At 43.3% G+C, this 18,114-nt stretch overlaps 1 protein-coding gene across 2 annotated transcripts in view; it reads left to right on the forward strand.

Annotated features, from left to right (window-relative positions):
• The window catches only part of LOC146575645 (E3 ubiquitin-protein ligase SMURF2), a 54,079-nt gene that overhangs the window by 5,297 nt on the left and 30,668 nt on the right, over positions 1 to 18,114 (forward strand). The window lies entirely within an intron of this gene.

An 18,114-nucleotide genomic window follows, 5' to 3' on the forward strand; every position in this document is an offset into this window, starting at 1 on the left:
TCGACAGCAGAGATCCTCAGCCGGGGTGGCCTGTATCCGAAGGGGATTAGTTCTAGAGATACCAGTAGGGTACAGAGCTCATAGTCCTTTGAGAAGCAAAGCAGACCACTCATGATCCATCCTGGTAGCTTATCTACAGCTGTTATTTGGGGAGTAACTTTTTTTTTTTACATTTCGATCCAGATGTTGAAGCTGTGCGACAGATATTTGGGAATTTCAGTGCGGCCGTTTGAGCTCTTGTTGGCAGAGTTGGGACCACAACTGAGACAATTCAGGTCCCCGAGATGCTCAAGTCTGACACGCAGGCCCTCTGTGTGCCTCAGACTTCCTGTATTGGAGGTTGCAGGCCTTTATGCCTTTTATTTGACAGCAGCACTAGTGGCCAGGACAGTGGAGTTATCAAAGGCAGAATCAAACCAGTGTTGACCCAGACAAAAATCTAGATGAATAAATGGGACTAAAGGCCAAATCGGAGGGGGAAAAATGCACTGCTTTTCTCAAGCTTGTGTGGTTGCCTCACATGTAGGTTGTGCCGCCTCATCTTCTGACCCATTTAAACACTAAACACACACACAGATGTACATCTTTTGCACTGTGTGTCAATTGGCCCTCCAGGTAGAGAAGGATGATCATGTCTGCTGTTATCTTGAGACAGGGACGACCTCCATACCTATGTTTTATGTAGTGTATGTGCTCGAAGCCACGGTTAATTACAGTTTTTAAAGAATTTAGATTAGCAGGGTATATTCAGGGTCCGGGATGAGTCAGATCAGGATCGCTACACTCCAGGATCGCACTAGTGGTGTGGCTTCTGTGGGCCTGACAGGGGAAAAAAAAAAAGTGCACAGAGTGAGACCATCTCTTTGGCCTTTGGAAAAATACTAATCCTTCAGGGTGGTTTGGGGAAGACCTTCAAAGGCCTGCTCTCTTAACCTGGCTGTGGTGGTTAATGGGCTTGAATTGGATTAGTAGTGCGTGTGAGGGAGGGACGTTCCAGTGAAAACTAAACAGATTCTCGCCCGCAGTCATTTCTCCTATCATCCCCTGCATAGCTGTTATACATGCTGTCGGTCCCAAAAGCCCAACCCTCCCAACCCCAGCTCCATTTCTTGCCTACTTCCCAAACTGGTTCTCCCTTTGAAGTTAGAAACTCCACTTGAGGGTATTTTTTCCATTAGAGAGTTGCATGCATAACCGATATCAGTCCAGAACCCTGTTTGACTTTAGATGCCCTTGCATGTCTAAAAGAAGTGTATACTGAAGAACAGTATCCATCAGACATTGTGATTATATCTTATTTTACTGACAATTTGAGGGTAACTTGGGTCAGAATCACCCATGTGTGCATGAAGCTCGAGTTGTCTTTCACCTGATGGTCAGGATGTCTGCAATTATTTATTTATTTATTTATTTATTTTTATCACTCAGCAGCGTGCCCAGGTGAGATCACTCAGCACGTTTGCACAAAGTCTCATTAGCACTGATAAACATCGACGCATGCATGTAACCTGAGATTAATTCTTCAACGTGCTAGGTTGACTTTAAACTCTGATGGACAGGGGTTGACAAGATTATCTGTGTAACTCTGACTAACTTTAAGCAGATGGGGTGCTCTCTAGTCTCCCAGTGTTACCAGCTGTTGGTGGTGGTGGTGTTGGTGCTAAAGCCACAAGACGCCAACAGCTGACTGGAAATGTCTGTTCATGCCTTAGCCTGACGTTTGAGCCCCCTTGAGTGCTCTTAGGAGACAGGATCAGAAGAGAGATGTTTATATTCACACCAGATCACATTTCCAATGGCATCTCCTCTGAAGCTGAGAAAATACACCACTGGATTCCTGTGCAGTAAAAAAATCTGACCGCATACGCACAGACAAGTAACTATGATATTTTAGCAGTGGCGCTTGCCTCAGAGTTAGAAAAATCCTAAATATGTGCAGAGGCTCGTAGTTACTCACTATTCCCGGTCTACTCTCGAATGACTGTCTGGTTGATAAGCGTTGCGGTTTCCTTCGCAGGAAGTCACTTAAGATATCAAACTCAAGATCCAGCCAAAACTGGGAGTGCCTGATGAGTCAGCGCTCGGGCAGATGCTACAGACACTGAACTCACTCATGTTTACAGATGTAGTCTGATATCTGCTTTTAACCCATATTATTACAGGCAAAGTGTTTGATGTACAAATGGCTTAAGACTAAAAGCGTTTTTTTTAAAAGACCAATACAAACCAATACAGCAGGAGACTTGTGCACTAATTGTGTAGGCATACTTAGTTAAAGATAAACACGTCTAAGCTTGTCTTTGAAATGTCTGCATACCTATACACTTTAGTAAGTATTGGAAAAATGGGTTAAACTATATGGAATGTGCATTTGATGCCTTGAGCTAGGCGCTTTTCTAAACATGAAACAGGAAATCATCAAGTCATCAGGGCCCTGCAGTGCGTGCCTACTCATTATTTAGTCAGCACAGTTTCTTTCATCTACTGACCAAACAGGACTCCGTTTAAATTGTTCTCTCTGTAGCCACATTGGGTTGTAAAATCTCTGCCACTGTTGCCACACGGTTGTTGTTTTTGAATTATTCCAGGCCTGTATTGACCGCCACTGGTATTGCGGGTGTATAGTGCTGTTAACCCCCTCATCTGCGCTGGGTCTAATAGTTTTTTCTGGTTGATATCCAACTTCAGATTCTAGTGATGTAACCAGCCACCAACGGTGCTGCTTTTTTCCTCTCAACCAAAATATTTCTTTTTGCAGAGCAGTCCAATGCAGAAAAACGATTATCAGCAACAGGCTTGCAGAGTTTCCTGCACACAGACTTTATTTTATTGTAGGCAGCAAAGTATATTTGGTGACTCATCTTAGCAATTTTTCCAACTGTCTGAGAGAGCAATTCTATCTGCACTCGGTTTACCGGTGGATGATTCCCCCCCCCCCGGTCTTATTTTAAAAGTTCAGCTAGCCCTGGCCTCTCCATCTCGTATTTCTGCTGTCTGTCCAGAGAGCTTCTCATCCCACGGTCAGACACGGTTCAACTCCACCATCTTGCACCGCAGCTGGTGATTGTACTTTGGCTCTTAAAATCCTGAACCTGCAGCCAGTGGAGAGCTGTATGCACGAAGCTCACCGAGGTTTCAGAGCAGAGCAGGGACTTCCTTGGCCAGCTGCAGTCCAAGGTGATGGCGTCTCTCTGCAGGATGAGACAGACTGTGCCTTATGCTGTTTCATTATTCATTTACAAGCTTTCAAATTCTACTTTAGATATTTTATTTTGGCTGCTGTAATACAGGGATTTCTCAACTTTTGAGCTAAAGCATATCGTCTCATATTTAACAAAAAACAGGAGCATCTTAAACAAGTATTACTTAATAATTTAGAAAAGCACGGGTGTGCCTCGTTCCTCGCACACATGGATGCCCTCACAAATGGTTTCAGCATGGCTAAATTTGGGTCAGACATGATGACGCATGTCCTGTTGACACTTGTCAGGCACTTTAAACGCGACTCGCAGCGCATTGTAAAAGCCGTTTATTGCATGCACCTGCACACAGCGGCATTCGGCTCTAGTTAATGCTGACAATTACTGTTAATGAACATGTGACGTCACAGCGTTAGTCGGACATTGCTGGCGTGCAGCGGAGCGCTTTCATCTACGATGACCGTGCTGTTATTGTCCCGAGATCCACCCAGTGCAACGCATCCATTGGCGAAGTGCAGAAGGGAAAATATGGCATGGTGGTAATGATGTAACGGTGCTCCCAGACGAAGCTGTGAAGTCATTCTTAGAAACTAAAAGTCCCCGGGAAATTTTGGAGGGAGCACGCGGTGGTCCTCAACTTCTGTTAAACAAGTTGGTACTAAGCACCCCTCCACTGCAGCTTGATCCAAGCCTCTCCTCTGCTCTCCTCCATTACATCAGAGTGGGCAAAGGAGCCAAGAAGCTAGAAGAGCCACGCAGCCACTCAAAACAGCTCAGGTCCAAGCCAACAGTGGTGCAAGCTTGCAGAAGCCCGAGCGGTGCCTCTGCTCTGCTCCGCTCACTGTTTTGACTTCTCACTTAGTAGTGATGGTACTGTGGAAGACTTTACTCGTCTGGATGGCTCTCTGTCAGGCACATTGTAGCACACAGAGTGGAAAGAGAGAGTGATGTACTGCGCAGGGGAAGCAGGAATGCCACAGTGCCATTGTGGCATGGTTTCCCACTATTTGGGAGCTGAAAATAGGAGGGCCGGACTCCTCTGTTATGCAATTGCAGCGGACTGTATCACGGAGGGAAAAGGTGACGTGAGGCGGATGAAATGCTCTCACATTAAGAATGCTGCCAGCCTCTTTCCTCTCACGTGTGGATGTGTGTGGCAAGTTTTCCCCATGTCATACAACAGGTTTTTTGCAAAGGCAGCTGACCTGTTTGATAATCTCCCTTTGTGTGTATCTTTGTATCGGCATCTTCTCTTTGTTTAAAGACTAGTTTGGTCAAAAGGTAATCTTAGTTCAACGTCACGAGGTCCTATTGTGTGTTTTCAAGCATTTAAAGAGTCATTTTTTAGGATTTTGTATCACAGTTAAAAAGCTGTTTTTTGTTTCCGGGACTGGGAGCCCTTATATAAGAGGAAAATTTAGGGCTTAACGTCACTTCACAATGTGGACACACTTTCTTACACTATATAGCTGCAATAATCATTTGTTACACCCTAAAAGCCATGTGATAGTTTTCGCGGCTGCGAGTGTGCTAGAGTCCACTTGTATCCAAGTGATACAAATTTTTGTTATCAGATGGTGAGCTCAAGGCTCCTTGTGGATGTCTGCACCCCTGCCAATGTTTTGCTACCGTACTACAAGCAACAACTACACATGCTCCCGTCAGCCCAGATCCAAGCGGGCTTCAAAGAGCTATAACAGGAGCGACTACTCTTTCTCCATGGTGTCTGCAGCTGTCCATGTCCACTACAAAGTTTAATCCCCATCTGAGGAGTGTGAGGCATCACAATCATATCAGTTGCTGCTGGCCCTAAGATAACATGGGAGGGAGGCGTGGGCACAATATACTTGCTTTATTGGTGTAAATAGTCCCTGCTTGTGTGCACTTTTTAATGGTCCTCTGCAATTTCCTGATTTATGGCAACTTATTTTGCTGACTGCTCAGATTGCTGTTCTAACTTTTATTTTCTTTCTTAATGCATGGCGTGTTTCCCAAGGTGAATTTCCCCAAATGTCTTCTGTTAAACAATCCAAGCCCCTAAATATTAGTTTACTACAATAATGGACAAAAAACAGAAACCTGAACTGGATTCTGTGGTATTGTCTTCTTTTAAAGCTCCCGTGTTTAAAATCTCCCCACTAGATGTCAGTAGATTGCAGATTGCAGTCAACTGAATTTAGTTTTCTTGTACCTCCCAATGCAAGTGCATATTCCTTGCTACAGTGGCAGCTGTAGGACAGACAGTTCTGGCTACCGTTCATCTGTAGTGAGTTTAGGCAGTCCGTCCGCTGTTTACCTTAGCTGGAGGTTATTTGCTCTGGAGGAGGGTGTAAAACTGTGAAAGGAGTCTGTCATCAGACAGTAGTGAGCTTCACTGAGTCATCGATTTGTATCAGAGATACTGAGGTGAGTTGTTGAGGATATCCTGAACTTTTGTCTCAGTAAGTGCTGCTGATTTTGCTGTTGTTGGCGAATAAACTTTCCTCCTTAGCTCACTCAGCCTAACATTAGCTAGTGTTGAAGTACGCCGACTTCACGGATTCTTTTTGATGGTAGCGATCAGGCCGAGACTCTTACTTACAAAACCAGATGTATTTATTTGCGCTTTACAATAAAATACGGATGCATCCGGAGACCTAGCTAACTAGCCTGCTTCCGCTACGTTTAGCAAGGTCTGGCTCACAACCGGAAGTCAACACAATCTTATGGGTTCGGTGTCCCACCCATTGTACCACCCCCTTCAACTGTCCTGCCTCTGGTCTACCCCACCTCAGCACTATAAATAAAATCCTCTAAGTTTAAACCTAGCTCTGTAATCCTCTATACCTACAATGAAAAAATATACCATCATGTCCCACAAGCATCCCTGTTGTTATCAGCTGCCCGGAGACGGTACGGTATCATGTCTAACCTGCTGACAATAAGTAACTGTGACAATACATGCATGTTTTCGTGTCTTTAAAGCCTTGACTTTAATTCAGGAGATGAGGCTTGAGGTGAGGTTTTATCTAGATGTCTCTTTGTCTCCTGTCCTTCATATTTTCACTTCTTTGGTAAAGGGGACTTTACATATCATTAATCACAGGCATGATCCTTCATGTCTTGAATCTAAGTGTAGACACAAATTGATATTAATTAATATACTAGTTTTGTATTCATCTACCTTCGGCGTACCACGTATGTAACCCCTCTCTAGTCACATAGATAAAGTGTGGTTAGATGGAACAGTGATGTCGAATTCAAAATGGCGGTGCAACATGTTGACTTCCACAAATTGGCGCCTGCTTTTAAACAGGAGTAGTCTGTTATTCCAGTTACTGTGATTGTTGCTGTGAGACATAAACATTAATACAGTCACTTCCTTTGCTCATTAAATCTCAAATGTCACCAAAGAACTATTGGTGAGAGCAGCCAGCGCTTAAAATAAAACCAAAGCTTATCTTCCCACCTAATGACTCACCTCGACTGGTTGCCCAAACATTAACAATATCATATAATCACTGGAATTTAATACATCCTTTTCTAACGCCACCTGGAAGAACAGGTCTTCGCTTCCTCTGAGCGTCTCAAAACATTTCACGAGCGCTCTCATTACTTTTCCAGCAGGTGCTGAGTGTGATGTATGATGATATATGGCTTCTCATAGTCACGGCCTTTTATCCTTTTTATGAAAAGAAGCTCTGGGGGGATTTTATGTCTTCTGTGGTTTTTCTTCCCTCTAATTCCATCACTTTTTTTATGCTTCTGGTCACACTGATTTGGGTGCAGCAGATGTCCCCAGTCATCCTTTCCTCCTGCAACAGGAGTCCAGGGAATCTTGAGTTTTCTATCTTTGTTTGTGCCATATACAGTGGATGTCACAGGGAGTTTCTTTAGTGCGTCTCACTGCTGCTCATTTGTTGACATCGGTCTTTTCCCACCATGCTCAAGACACGTGCAACTTGAAAGTTTACCTTTTCTGTTTTTCTCTCCGTTTAAAATGATTCATGGGGATATTATGTTGTTCTTTTTCCTTTCTAATTTTCAAAACCCTTGAAATTGCAGGTCTGTTTGGAGGTTTTTAAAGAGATTTTCCTGGCAGCTAGCTGTTCCATGATCACTCTGCTACCAGTGACTTTAATATCTGTATAATGTGACCAGAAGTCTTATCAGATTTGCATATTACATAAGTGGATTTACTAAGATGTAAAAACCTGCCAGAGCAAAGTTATTTCCCAGTACCTACAAGCCAGTTTGTCTCAACCACATTTCCATAGTTAGTCTGTACCCCATGTAGAGTTGGACGGAGCTCCTGAAATTCTACCCAGCTTCCTCATTCTACTCTGCCTGACTGCAGTTTAAGGGCTAACGTTTAAGTGGTGGAGCCAGGTCTTTAAAAAGTAACCCACTTTGTTATAAACAGGGAAGCAGTGAACGAGCTCGGTAAATAGGTGGTGCGGTTGCCTCTGTGGCAAACATACTGCCCTTTAAAGCAGGGTCTTAAAGCAGGCCTTCTTTTCTCTTTTTTAAAATTTTGCATCAGCCTGAGAGATAATTAGACTCTTCAATGTTTCATCCATCATATTTATACTATGGAAAAGATGAGGAATGAAATGGATTTTTGTACATTTTTAGCATATTGACTGGAATTCTCAGTTTCCCAGGCGACTATGAACCTGTCAAGGAATCTAGTGCCGGTTAAATCCTATTATGCTGTTCCTTGAGACATCTGCCATGTTGGACGTGATGTAAACACGGGTTTCTGGCTCTCACCAGGTGAAATCGGTTGCAAAGAAACTGAACCACAAACCTCCTGGTGTTTTGGTTTTTTTTCCTCCTCATGCTGGTCTGCAAAAACACGCCAACTACTAGCTGAGCGGTACAGAATCTTGAGAAGTGGGACAAACTTGAATTGGAAACGGTTTGCCTTCAAAGTAAAAGATGTTCCTCAGAGCTGCAGCTAACATGTGCACGGTTTTTGCAACATGTTGGGGAATGTACATTTTTCCTAAACGACAGGCGGGTCCCCGAGGGGAAAAAGGTCACCGAATAGTCTGTAGGCCTGTATGGGTGGGGCTTTAGCGATTATTTTCCCTGATATATTTACTACCAGGTTACATGTCGATTAACAGAATCCTGTGCCCTCCTTGGTAGTCGCTTCAATCGCTTGCTGGGAAGTTGAGAGAAGATAATCTCAGGTCCCGCCCACTTTGCCTTGTTTGTGGTTATTTCACGTGTAGTCGCTTGAAGTCTAAACAAGAACTCGCGGACTTCCTTATGCGTGCCCATTATGGGTTTAATCTTTGTAGCACATTAGAAACACAGTCTTGGTTTAGTTTCTCTAGTTCCTCGAACTGTGTTGTCAAAAGAGCAATTGGATACATCACAGAGTCATTTCTCTTCAAAATGAACTTGGACTTGTTCCTGCTGGACTGTGCGTTATTTCCTCTTTGTGTCAGGCTCGATAGCTGCATGCCAGCGAGCCTGTCTCGCATGGAAGCTCCGGTACCCAGCTAATATCAGCTTCCCTTTGCTGCAGTTACAGTGATAGTGGTCTGAAGACATGGTGTTCAAGACTAAACATTACCCAGCATGCTGTCATTGGAGACGTATAAGGAGGCGGCTTGAAGATTAGCAATGAGCCATCAGAATTCTTCATCTTGGCTTTCTCCCTCCGTTTAGGTTCAAAATCCCACAAAGGTTAGGGAGGAGTGGAAAAGGGAAAAGGAAGCCCTTTGTTTATAGAAGAACAATGCGGCGCATGAGAGTGCATGGCGCTGGGCCTGCAGTCAAAACAGGGCAGACAGGCAGAGGAAAGGTCTGGGCCTGGACGAGAGGGGAGGAGGAGATGGGGGGTTAATGCTACTCCCTGAAGATGTGTCAGACTGTCTGGCGATGCTGGGTCAGTGCACTGAACTGGAGGGACCAGGTGGACAGGAAGCGATGATCAGAATGTGGTCAACCTGAGTTGGCAGACCTACGGGGATTTCACGCAACCAGACGATCTGCTCATGCTCTCCATCTTCCTCTTAGCAGCCTACTTTTCCAGACTTTTTTTTTTTTTTTTTTTTTTAACTCATGGATAGGGATGGGAATGGTGGAATATTACCAGGCGGTTGTCTCTGTTCCCACACCCCCATTTCCTCCACCTCATGGGCTCTAGTGTAATGGTTAACCGCAGAGCAACAGACTAGAGGCAGTGCGAGCCCTCTTTTTCTTTTCTTTTTTCTTCCCCCTACAGCATTGTGTTCCTTTCCCATGCTTTGTTGTGTTGCTTTGAGTGAATGTAACCATTATAGTTTCTACATATGTTTAGCTCACAACAGACCAAAGTCAATTCCTAGTCCTGACCAGCATTCACTACCACGACCTCCACCCTCCCCACCTCCCCTAGACATCACGTGACCACTCCCTTCCCAGGTGTTTGGCTTGCGTCTGGTGGACTTCATTGATTCGTCTGCACAGTAGGGCTCTTTGTGTACCAGCCTGTGAGAAACTGTGCCCATCCTCTCCCCACAGGTGGGACTTTTTAAACTTCACCCCCAAGGTCTCCGTCTTTGCCCGCATGGAGCGGCTGTCGCCACTCTGCGTATTTGATTTTTATTAAGAGACAGGCCGGCAAAGGAAGGAGCTAAGTCAATGCAAGCCGATAATCAGTTGTATGCTGTGTTTGTTTAGCTTTCCCAGCTGTCCTTTGGGGGGTTGGGGATGGGTGGGGGGAGGGAACAGCTCTGTTTGGGCTGTAATGTGAAAAGCCATTATGTGACTAATAAGTTGCAGTCAGCCGAGGCGTTTCCACTCGCTCACTGAGAAATTAGGTTTTGTTTTTTGTTTTTTGGAGGTACTCTGTAAATCTACAGGTGAGCCTTGAGTGACATAGCATCTTGATTTTGATTGTTTAAAATGTTTTTTTTCCCTCTGCCTGCAGTCCTCAAATCATTTTTTACCCAGTTCTTTGTGGTTTATTAAAATAAGAAAGTAAAATGGGCTCTCAGGCTAAGAGGTTGTAGTTTTTTATCAGATGCAAGGAAGTGAAACTTATGATCCACTTTCAGGACAGGAAGATGGGGACGGCCAAATAGTCTGAAGTGACACATCACGACTTTACCCAAAAAAAAAAAAATCCCACTCAAAGTGAGAAACTCGAATGACAGATTTCCGACTACTGTGGAAAAAGCGCACATGCCCACTTGTCGCTCCTATCCAGTCGTTCGTCGTGGTGTGAAAGGCTCACAGGCTCGTGATTGTAATGTTAAATGTTTGTACCCATATCGTGCTGCGAGTGTCTCAGTGGCATTCATCCTGTCTGTAGTCTCCACAGTGGTGTCCCCCCCCATCAGTCCTATCAGTCAGCGCCGCAGTTACTGGCTGCGCGAGCCGCTGCGACCGGAATGAGAAACACAGGCAGCACAGAGAAACCCTTCTCTCAGCTTTGCCTCGATACTTGCCGTCGCTATGACGACAGAGGATTTTAGATGGGCCCGAGATGCGAGGGGTTATTTGATGCTTTTCCGGAGTGAGCGACTGTGTGCCTATGTGATAGAAGAGCAAGTCAGGAACAGTCGCGTGACGATACAGTCGTCCCATAGATTGCGTGTCTGTGTAAAATGCAAATAATGGTTCGCTCAAATAAAAAAAGATTAATATTTAAATCAAAAAAAGGGTTCTACGTACCAGAGCTACAACATTTACTCTGATAGCTGATCAGTAAGTCCTTAAGCAAATTAATCATCTTATTTAAACAATCACTTCAGTGAGTTAAAGTGTCACAAATATCTCTAGTTAGAGCTTTTCACATGTAGTGACTTTTCATTCTTAATTCATACTGGGGTTTTTAATCTAATCATACATTTTATTAAATTGGATACAAAATCAACACAGAACAAGGATGTTCAAAGACACTGACTAGCACTATATTGCCAAAGATATTGGCATCTCGTCTGCCTTCACACACATGAACTTGAGTGACATCCCATTCTCAATCCATAGAATGGATTAATGTGATGTCGTCCCACCCTTTGCAGCTATAACAGCTTCATGTCTTTTGGGAAGGCTTTCCAAGAGGTTTAGGAACGTTTATGGGAATTTTTGACCATTCTTCCAGAAGCACATTTGTGAGGTCAGACACTGATGTTGGACAAGACGGCCTGGCTCACAGTCTAATTCATCCCAAAGGTGTTCTGTCGGGTTGAGGTCAGGACTCTATGCAGGCCTATCAAGTTCTTCAACACCAAACTCGCTCATCCGTGTCTTTATGAACCTTACTCTGTGCACCGGTGCACAGTCATGCTAGAACAGAAAGGGTCCATCCCCAAGATGTTCCCACAAAATTTGGAGCACTCCTTCCAAAACCTAAGAAATAGTCTGGCACAAGTCACTAAGCCATTCCATTCTTATTCACTACATAGATTGATTCTTATATAGCGCTTTTCTACTCGGAGCGCTTTAGACAACATGCCACATTCACCCAATCACACAAGCACTTCTATGCTTTTAATTGCTTACTAACAAACATTCACACTCATTCATACTCCGATGGATGCATCGGGGTTAGTATCTTGCCCAAGGATACTTGGTATGCAGACTGGAGGAGCCAGGAATCGAACCACTAACCTTCCGATCAGTAGATGACCTGCTCTATATATTTTAGGATTAATATTACCTTCAAAAGATTATGGAGTTAACACTGTGTCTGTCTAAAATCTGTCTAAAGTGCTTTATAGCCATGGAATAGTCTAGCTGGCCTCTGAAATGTAAGAAAGTGAAGTCTGTTCTTTTTTTTCTTTTTCTTTTTTGTGGGTTGGATCTTTGCATCATGCCTTTCTTCCAGCTTTATGTAGATGGAGAAAGAACACATGATTACATTTATCTGTGTGTGAGTTCAAGAAAGCCCGTCAGCAGTGACCCAGAAAAATAGCAGATTTACGATGTTACCCTGTAGGTGAGAGCTCACCCACTTACTTTACTTAGAAAAGGCATCGGTCATCATCACCTCATCCTGTAATGACATAAATTTGGATGAAAAGCCATTTCACTTAAAGTCATTACATAAACCTTTTGCATAAGAGGAAAAGAACCTGTTTCTCTGTATGTTGGGTCATTTAGCTACTGATGATGTACAGTGTCTCTACAGGGGGTTGAGCATTGCAGAGGCTCCCCAGTTAAATCTGTAGGCCATGCCAAAAGCATTGAGGGGAATGCCCAGTCATGAACTCACAATAACGGCAATAAAATATTTGTGTGTAAAGCCGCAGGGGTTGGGCTCTGGGGGTGGATGAAATTTGCCTAGAACGTACTTGATGTTTATCAGGCTGTTTTGATTGAAACCACTGTGTAGTCTTGCATAAACCTTGCAGACGGTGCCTCTGGATTTGCAGACTGGCGTATTGTGGTCTGTTAAAGAAGGGTGTGTGCCTGTTACCAGGTTATCCCTCTCTCCACCTTCCCTGGTAGACACCATGGCAGGATACTGGAAGGGTGACCAATAGGTGTGATTGAATCAAAGAGAAACTATGTAGGTAGTAACACACCCTCTCACTAGTGATGGAGGGGAGTCTGGGAGGTTGCCAATCCAGTCTACATGTTTTATAGACTTGGAGAAGGCTTATGACGTGGTTTCTCAAGGGATTCTATGGGAAGGTGCTTCGGGAGTGCACTTTCACATCCCGTCTGCAGCGTTAAACGAGACGTGTTAATTGTGGTTGTTGGACTTTGCCAAGGCTGTACTTTGTCTCCACTCCTGCTTGTGGTCTTTAGAATGTAGGCTTCCAGGCAAAGCTATAGTGAGGAAAGCATCTGACATAAGGATCAGTAGGTCACACCTCTGCTTTTTACTCACCCAAAGGGCTGAAAGAACAAGACTGAGACTACAGGTGGCTCAATTTTCTTTACCGGGCGGTTGGAAAAAATCCAAAACTGGATGAGAACTTCAAACATTGCCAAAAACTCTCTATAAGTGATTCCTCAGGAGGAGCTATCTGGAAATAGTTTGCTCAGGGTACTGCTGCTTCCCATGTAGTTATGGCAACTCTTAATTGGATGAAGGAGTTGGAGGATGGATGTGTGGATGAATATGTAGGAGGACAAATTTCATTTTCTCATCAACATTGAGCTTTGTTGAGTTCCTTTCTACACTTTGGACTCTCCTGCCTGACAGAACCCACGCTCAGCTCCTCCCCCCGTGTTTATTTATTTGATGTTTTTTCAGGCTAGAATCGGAGGATCACAGCACTTACAACAATCTCATTAGACAGACTTTACAAGCTGGAGGTGTGTGAAATTCAGAGCTTGTGAAGAGTGACGGTGATTGTCAGAGCGAAGGCGGCAGCCACCCTTAGAGAAGTTTCATGAAATTAAATGAAGCCAGTGCTTTTGCAAAGTGTGACAGTCGTTTCAAACCAAGGGTCCCAAAAACCCAGCCCGCCCTTTATGTTACCCCTCTGGGAATCCTTTGATTCCTCAGCACTCGCAACATCAATCACTTCGCTTCACAAAGACAGAAAGACTTTGCTGATACCCTCATTTGAAGTCTTTGGGTTAACTAAAGGAAATAGTGCGCTCAGTGGCTGGCAGTTCATTTGTTTGCATGTAGACGTTGAGAAGGTCAAAGCTGCTGTCATGTTGAACTTTAGAGTGGCTGTTTCCTGGAATCAGGGCATATCAGAACTGGCAATCCTTTCATTCCGTTGTGTCTTGTGGGTGTCTGATCACACACATTGTAATCCTTCTAGTGTTTCAAGATCTGTAAAATATGGCTCCACTTAGGTTTATGTACATTTTTACTTTTTCTAATGACTGTGTTTGGATGGATGGCTGGATGCCACTCCATCCTGATTGATGTCCTTTGTCTCCCCTTCTCGCTGCACAGCAGCATCAGACCTAACTGGCTCTCTCGCTGCTATTGTCTCTGTGCATCAACCATTCCAGCGGTTTTCCCCTCTGTTTTCAGCTGTCGTTCGGCCCCTTTTATTTTTCCATAAGAAGCCTATATAGGTATAATTGTAGCGTTGCCTTCCTGCTCTGTGGCTAGTTGAGTGCTGCTTATGCCACTTACACAAGGGTCTGCAGCTTTTTCCGGCTGTGGTTGTCTTGCCGTTCCCTTGAATGGATCTCATAGGGTCCTAACTCTTGCTCCTTTGGGCCTGGACTTTAATTAAATGTTTTGTTGTCTATACATTTCCTTGCTGAAGAGTCATATTTCTCAGTCTTTTGCTAGTCATTTCCTCAGTCATGTTACAATGTAAACATCAACTGTCTGAATTCATTTCACTATACTAGATCTTTTTGGAGACACCATCATCTGTTACCTCAGTCAGCCCTTTAGTGCACCACGCACACACACAAAACCCATGCATTCACTCCCCAGTACTTGTTAATAATTAATTAGATCGTTGGAGAGGAGAGTGATGTGTCTCGGGGAGCATGCGTGTGCTCACATGCTTTCCTCTGTGTTCAGGAAGAATGTGACCGAATGTGATGTGTACCAGATGTTTTAGAAATGAGGTGGGTTTCGCTGGAACGTAATGCATTCCCAGGGATGTTTGCGGAAAGAAATTCTTCCTCATCTGTCGAGCATGTTCTTTACCCCCCCCCCCCCCCCCCCCCACACACACACACACACACACACACACGATGGCTGTTTTTAGTATCATGTGCATGCTCACTTGTGTCACTTGTGTGTCTTTCAACACCATAAAGCTGATTGTCGGTTCCTTTAATTTTGTCCATGCAGCATGTCAATAATATGGCTTTCTCCTTCTGATTTCTTGTGGTAAAATTCTTTGAGCTCAAACCAGACTCAGATTCAGACTGATGCTTGACATGGTGCACGTTTGAGTACATGCGGCATGGGGGAGAGGAACAGGCAGTTCTGCTGCAGGCTTGAATGGCACAACCTGCTGCCCTCTCACCTTTAACATAAGAACTAACCAAGCCAACTTCTTCAAAGTGAATGAGGGGCAGGAGCACAGAAGCCTGAATCAAATACATGTGAAGCATTGCTTAGACCAGTCTGTTGCTACTATCACAGTTTTTTATGTATGCAGTTACAACAGCAATGATGAGTGGGTTTTTTTTTTTTAAATATATTAGAAAGATTTTAAAAAGAGTTGACTACATAAGAGAAAACATGCCAACATTTACACTGTCCTAGCATGACAGTTCAGCACCACCCCAACTGTCCTCTAAAATTTGCTTTTCTTTTTTCCTTATTTTTCTGTACTTTTAAAATTTGCATTTGTTAGCTGTTATAAATGCCAACACTAATATACTGGCTATTGGTTAACTGAAGCCCAACCTTGATGTTGGGGCTGAAATATTGGTCGGGCTTTACTTTTTAAACAATACTGAATTTGATGACATTCATAGAAGTAGTATTTATTTTAAATTGCACTGGAATGCATTAGTTTTAAGTAGGTTTACATAATACTAGGATTTGAGAAAACAGTTTACAACATTATATTTGTTATATTACAAGGAATTCTTCCTTCCCTTATCACCCTACTGGTTGCGGCAGATGGCTGCCCCTCTCCAAATCTGCTTCTGCTTCTTCCTGTTAAAAGGGAGTTTTTCCTTCCCACTGTCACCACGTGCTTGCCCATAGGAGGTTGCATTGGGTTGCCTCTGTATTATTGTTGGGTCTTTACCTTACAGTATAAAGCACCTTGAGGTTAATAGTAGGGCTGCCACGATTTGTCGACTAGTCACGATTACGTCGACTATCAAAATCGTCGACGACTGATTTAATAGTCGACGCGTCGTTTGAAACTTTGTACGATCACAAAAGACGCAGGAATAAGTGGCAGGATTTAAGAGTGTAATAACGGACTGAAACAGAAGATGGCAGCATTGCATGTACAAGGATGTCAGCTACCGTTAAACCCCGAAGAAGAAGAAGAAGAAGAAGAAGAAGAAGAAGAAGCAGCAGCTGTGTCCCAGAATTCATAGCGCGGCCCAGCGCAGTTTCCAACAATGGCGGCAGCTAGTTAGTTTTAATGTTACTCTTATTATTCTTTCTGGGTCACAAAATAAACGTTTAACATATTTTCAGGCGAGAATGTAGCTGTGTAAACCTCAAATATCTGCTCAGTTTATCAGGACACCACATATTTTCAAAAGCGCTCCGACGTTTTCGGAGACATCTGTTACCCACTAGCTCGTTAGCGAGCCGGGGGCTAGGCTCACTAGCACTCTGAGAACACCGGACTCCCCGCAAATCGTTTTCAAACCCACCGCCGTCTTTCGCTACTCAGGTTAAACATGATATATGAGTCACTTAGATAACTTAAAATGTTATTGTTTGGCTTTTTTTTTTTGTATTTTATTTGTTCCTGAGTAAATCAGTTTGTCTGAGATTAAAGTTATAGTTTTTACACAGCTGAATAAACGTCAAGCAGACAGCTGATTATCAGAAGTGTGAGATGCTGGAGAATATACTCCAGTGTCCTGTTATATTTTAGATAGCAAGGAGTTTATTAAACTTCACCGAAACAATCTGCAAATTTCATTAAAATTTAATAAACTATCATCTTGTCTTTATTTTTAGTTAGCACAGACCTTAAACACTTAAAGCTGTAAGCTAATGATAGTTATATAAGAGCAGATGCTGCTGGTGCAATAAGCTGTACGTTTTACGTCCAATGGATGATGATCTGATTAGTCGACTAATCGCAAAAATAATCGGTGACTAGTCGACTATCAAAATAATCGTTTGTGGCAGCCCTAGTTAATAGTGTTGTGAACTGAATAGAATTGAATTAAAGGAACTTTATGGCTTCTCAGGAGCCATACTTAGTATCTCCTCAGGTGCTTTTGAGGACTTGAGTTTCATTTTGTCTGCTCAGAAATGTAATTGTACTGGCATAAAAACATGTATATACCATTGATAACACAATATGACTAGCTCTGCACTCTGTACACCTTTTTACGCAGTAAGAGCAAAGCATCCAAATAAAGTTACAAGCAGCAAAACAGATTCTGGAGTAGACTGAACTTTAAATGACAACATTTACCCTGTGTAGTGTTTAATTAACAAAAAGAGGCAAAAGTGAGATTAGTTACTTTGTGTCATACTTTGCATCAGCTAACCATTTCTTTTTTTGGCACAATTTCTTCAAAATAAAACTAACTTGGCGCACTTCCCTCTGTACTAATAGTGACTGACTGAATCATAAACCAGACTTTCACTGTTTTATGTTTGTATTACTTTGATGTAATGTATCATCCCTCTTTGAACCCATGACTCAGCCACATCAGTGTCCAGACCAATTAGGGGCAGCTTCTCAGAAGGGCTTTATTCCTGAGAAAAGCAAAACTATTTCCATGTGCCTGACTCACCGGCTGCAACCGTGAGCTCCAGACACCCAGGTGGTTACTGAGCTTCCTAATCCATCCACACTTGCACAAGAGGGAGTAAGTGGCTCTGCCTCATCACCTCAGCAACTGCCACAAAGGCTCTCAGAGTACAACAGTACTATCGAGTCTGCACAAATTTTGGAAGGGAGAAAGAAAGACTAAACAAACACTCACTCCTGCAGCTCAACATCATGTTATAATGAAAAGTGCAATGTGGTGTTTTTTTATTATTTCTGTTTGTTTTAATGACACCAAATCTTAATTGTGCTGAAGTTTCAACTTTAAACCTCCAGCAAGGGAGTTGGTTTCTCTGCTGCTGTCGACATGTGCTATAAATACGCAGTCTAATCAAAGGAAAGATTGTTTGTGTAATCTGTACCAGCCTTGGCTTGTGTTTGGCTCACAGCTGTAATGTAGTCGTTCTCAGCACACTGTTTTCCGACTCGAATCCTAAACTAGACGAATCGTTCCCTGCGGCCTACCCATGCACATTCCTGCCACTTTTCTAACCAGGGAATTAAAAGAAAATGCATAAAAATAAAAAAAGATATCCACAGTTTCAGATGGAAGAAAAAACCCTTAA

Source organism: Mchenga conophoros, linkage group LG4, assembly GCF_057382185.1.
Source record: "Mchenga conophoros isolate Kocher_MC1m ecotype Shallow Benthic linkage group LG4, M_conophoros_male_GT1.1, whole genome shotgun sequence".
Taxonomy (NCBI): Eukaryota; Metazoa; Chordata; class Actinopteri; order Cichliformes; family Cichlidae; genus Mchenga; species Mchenga conophoros.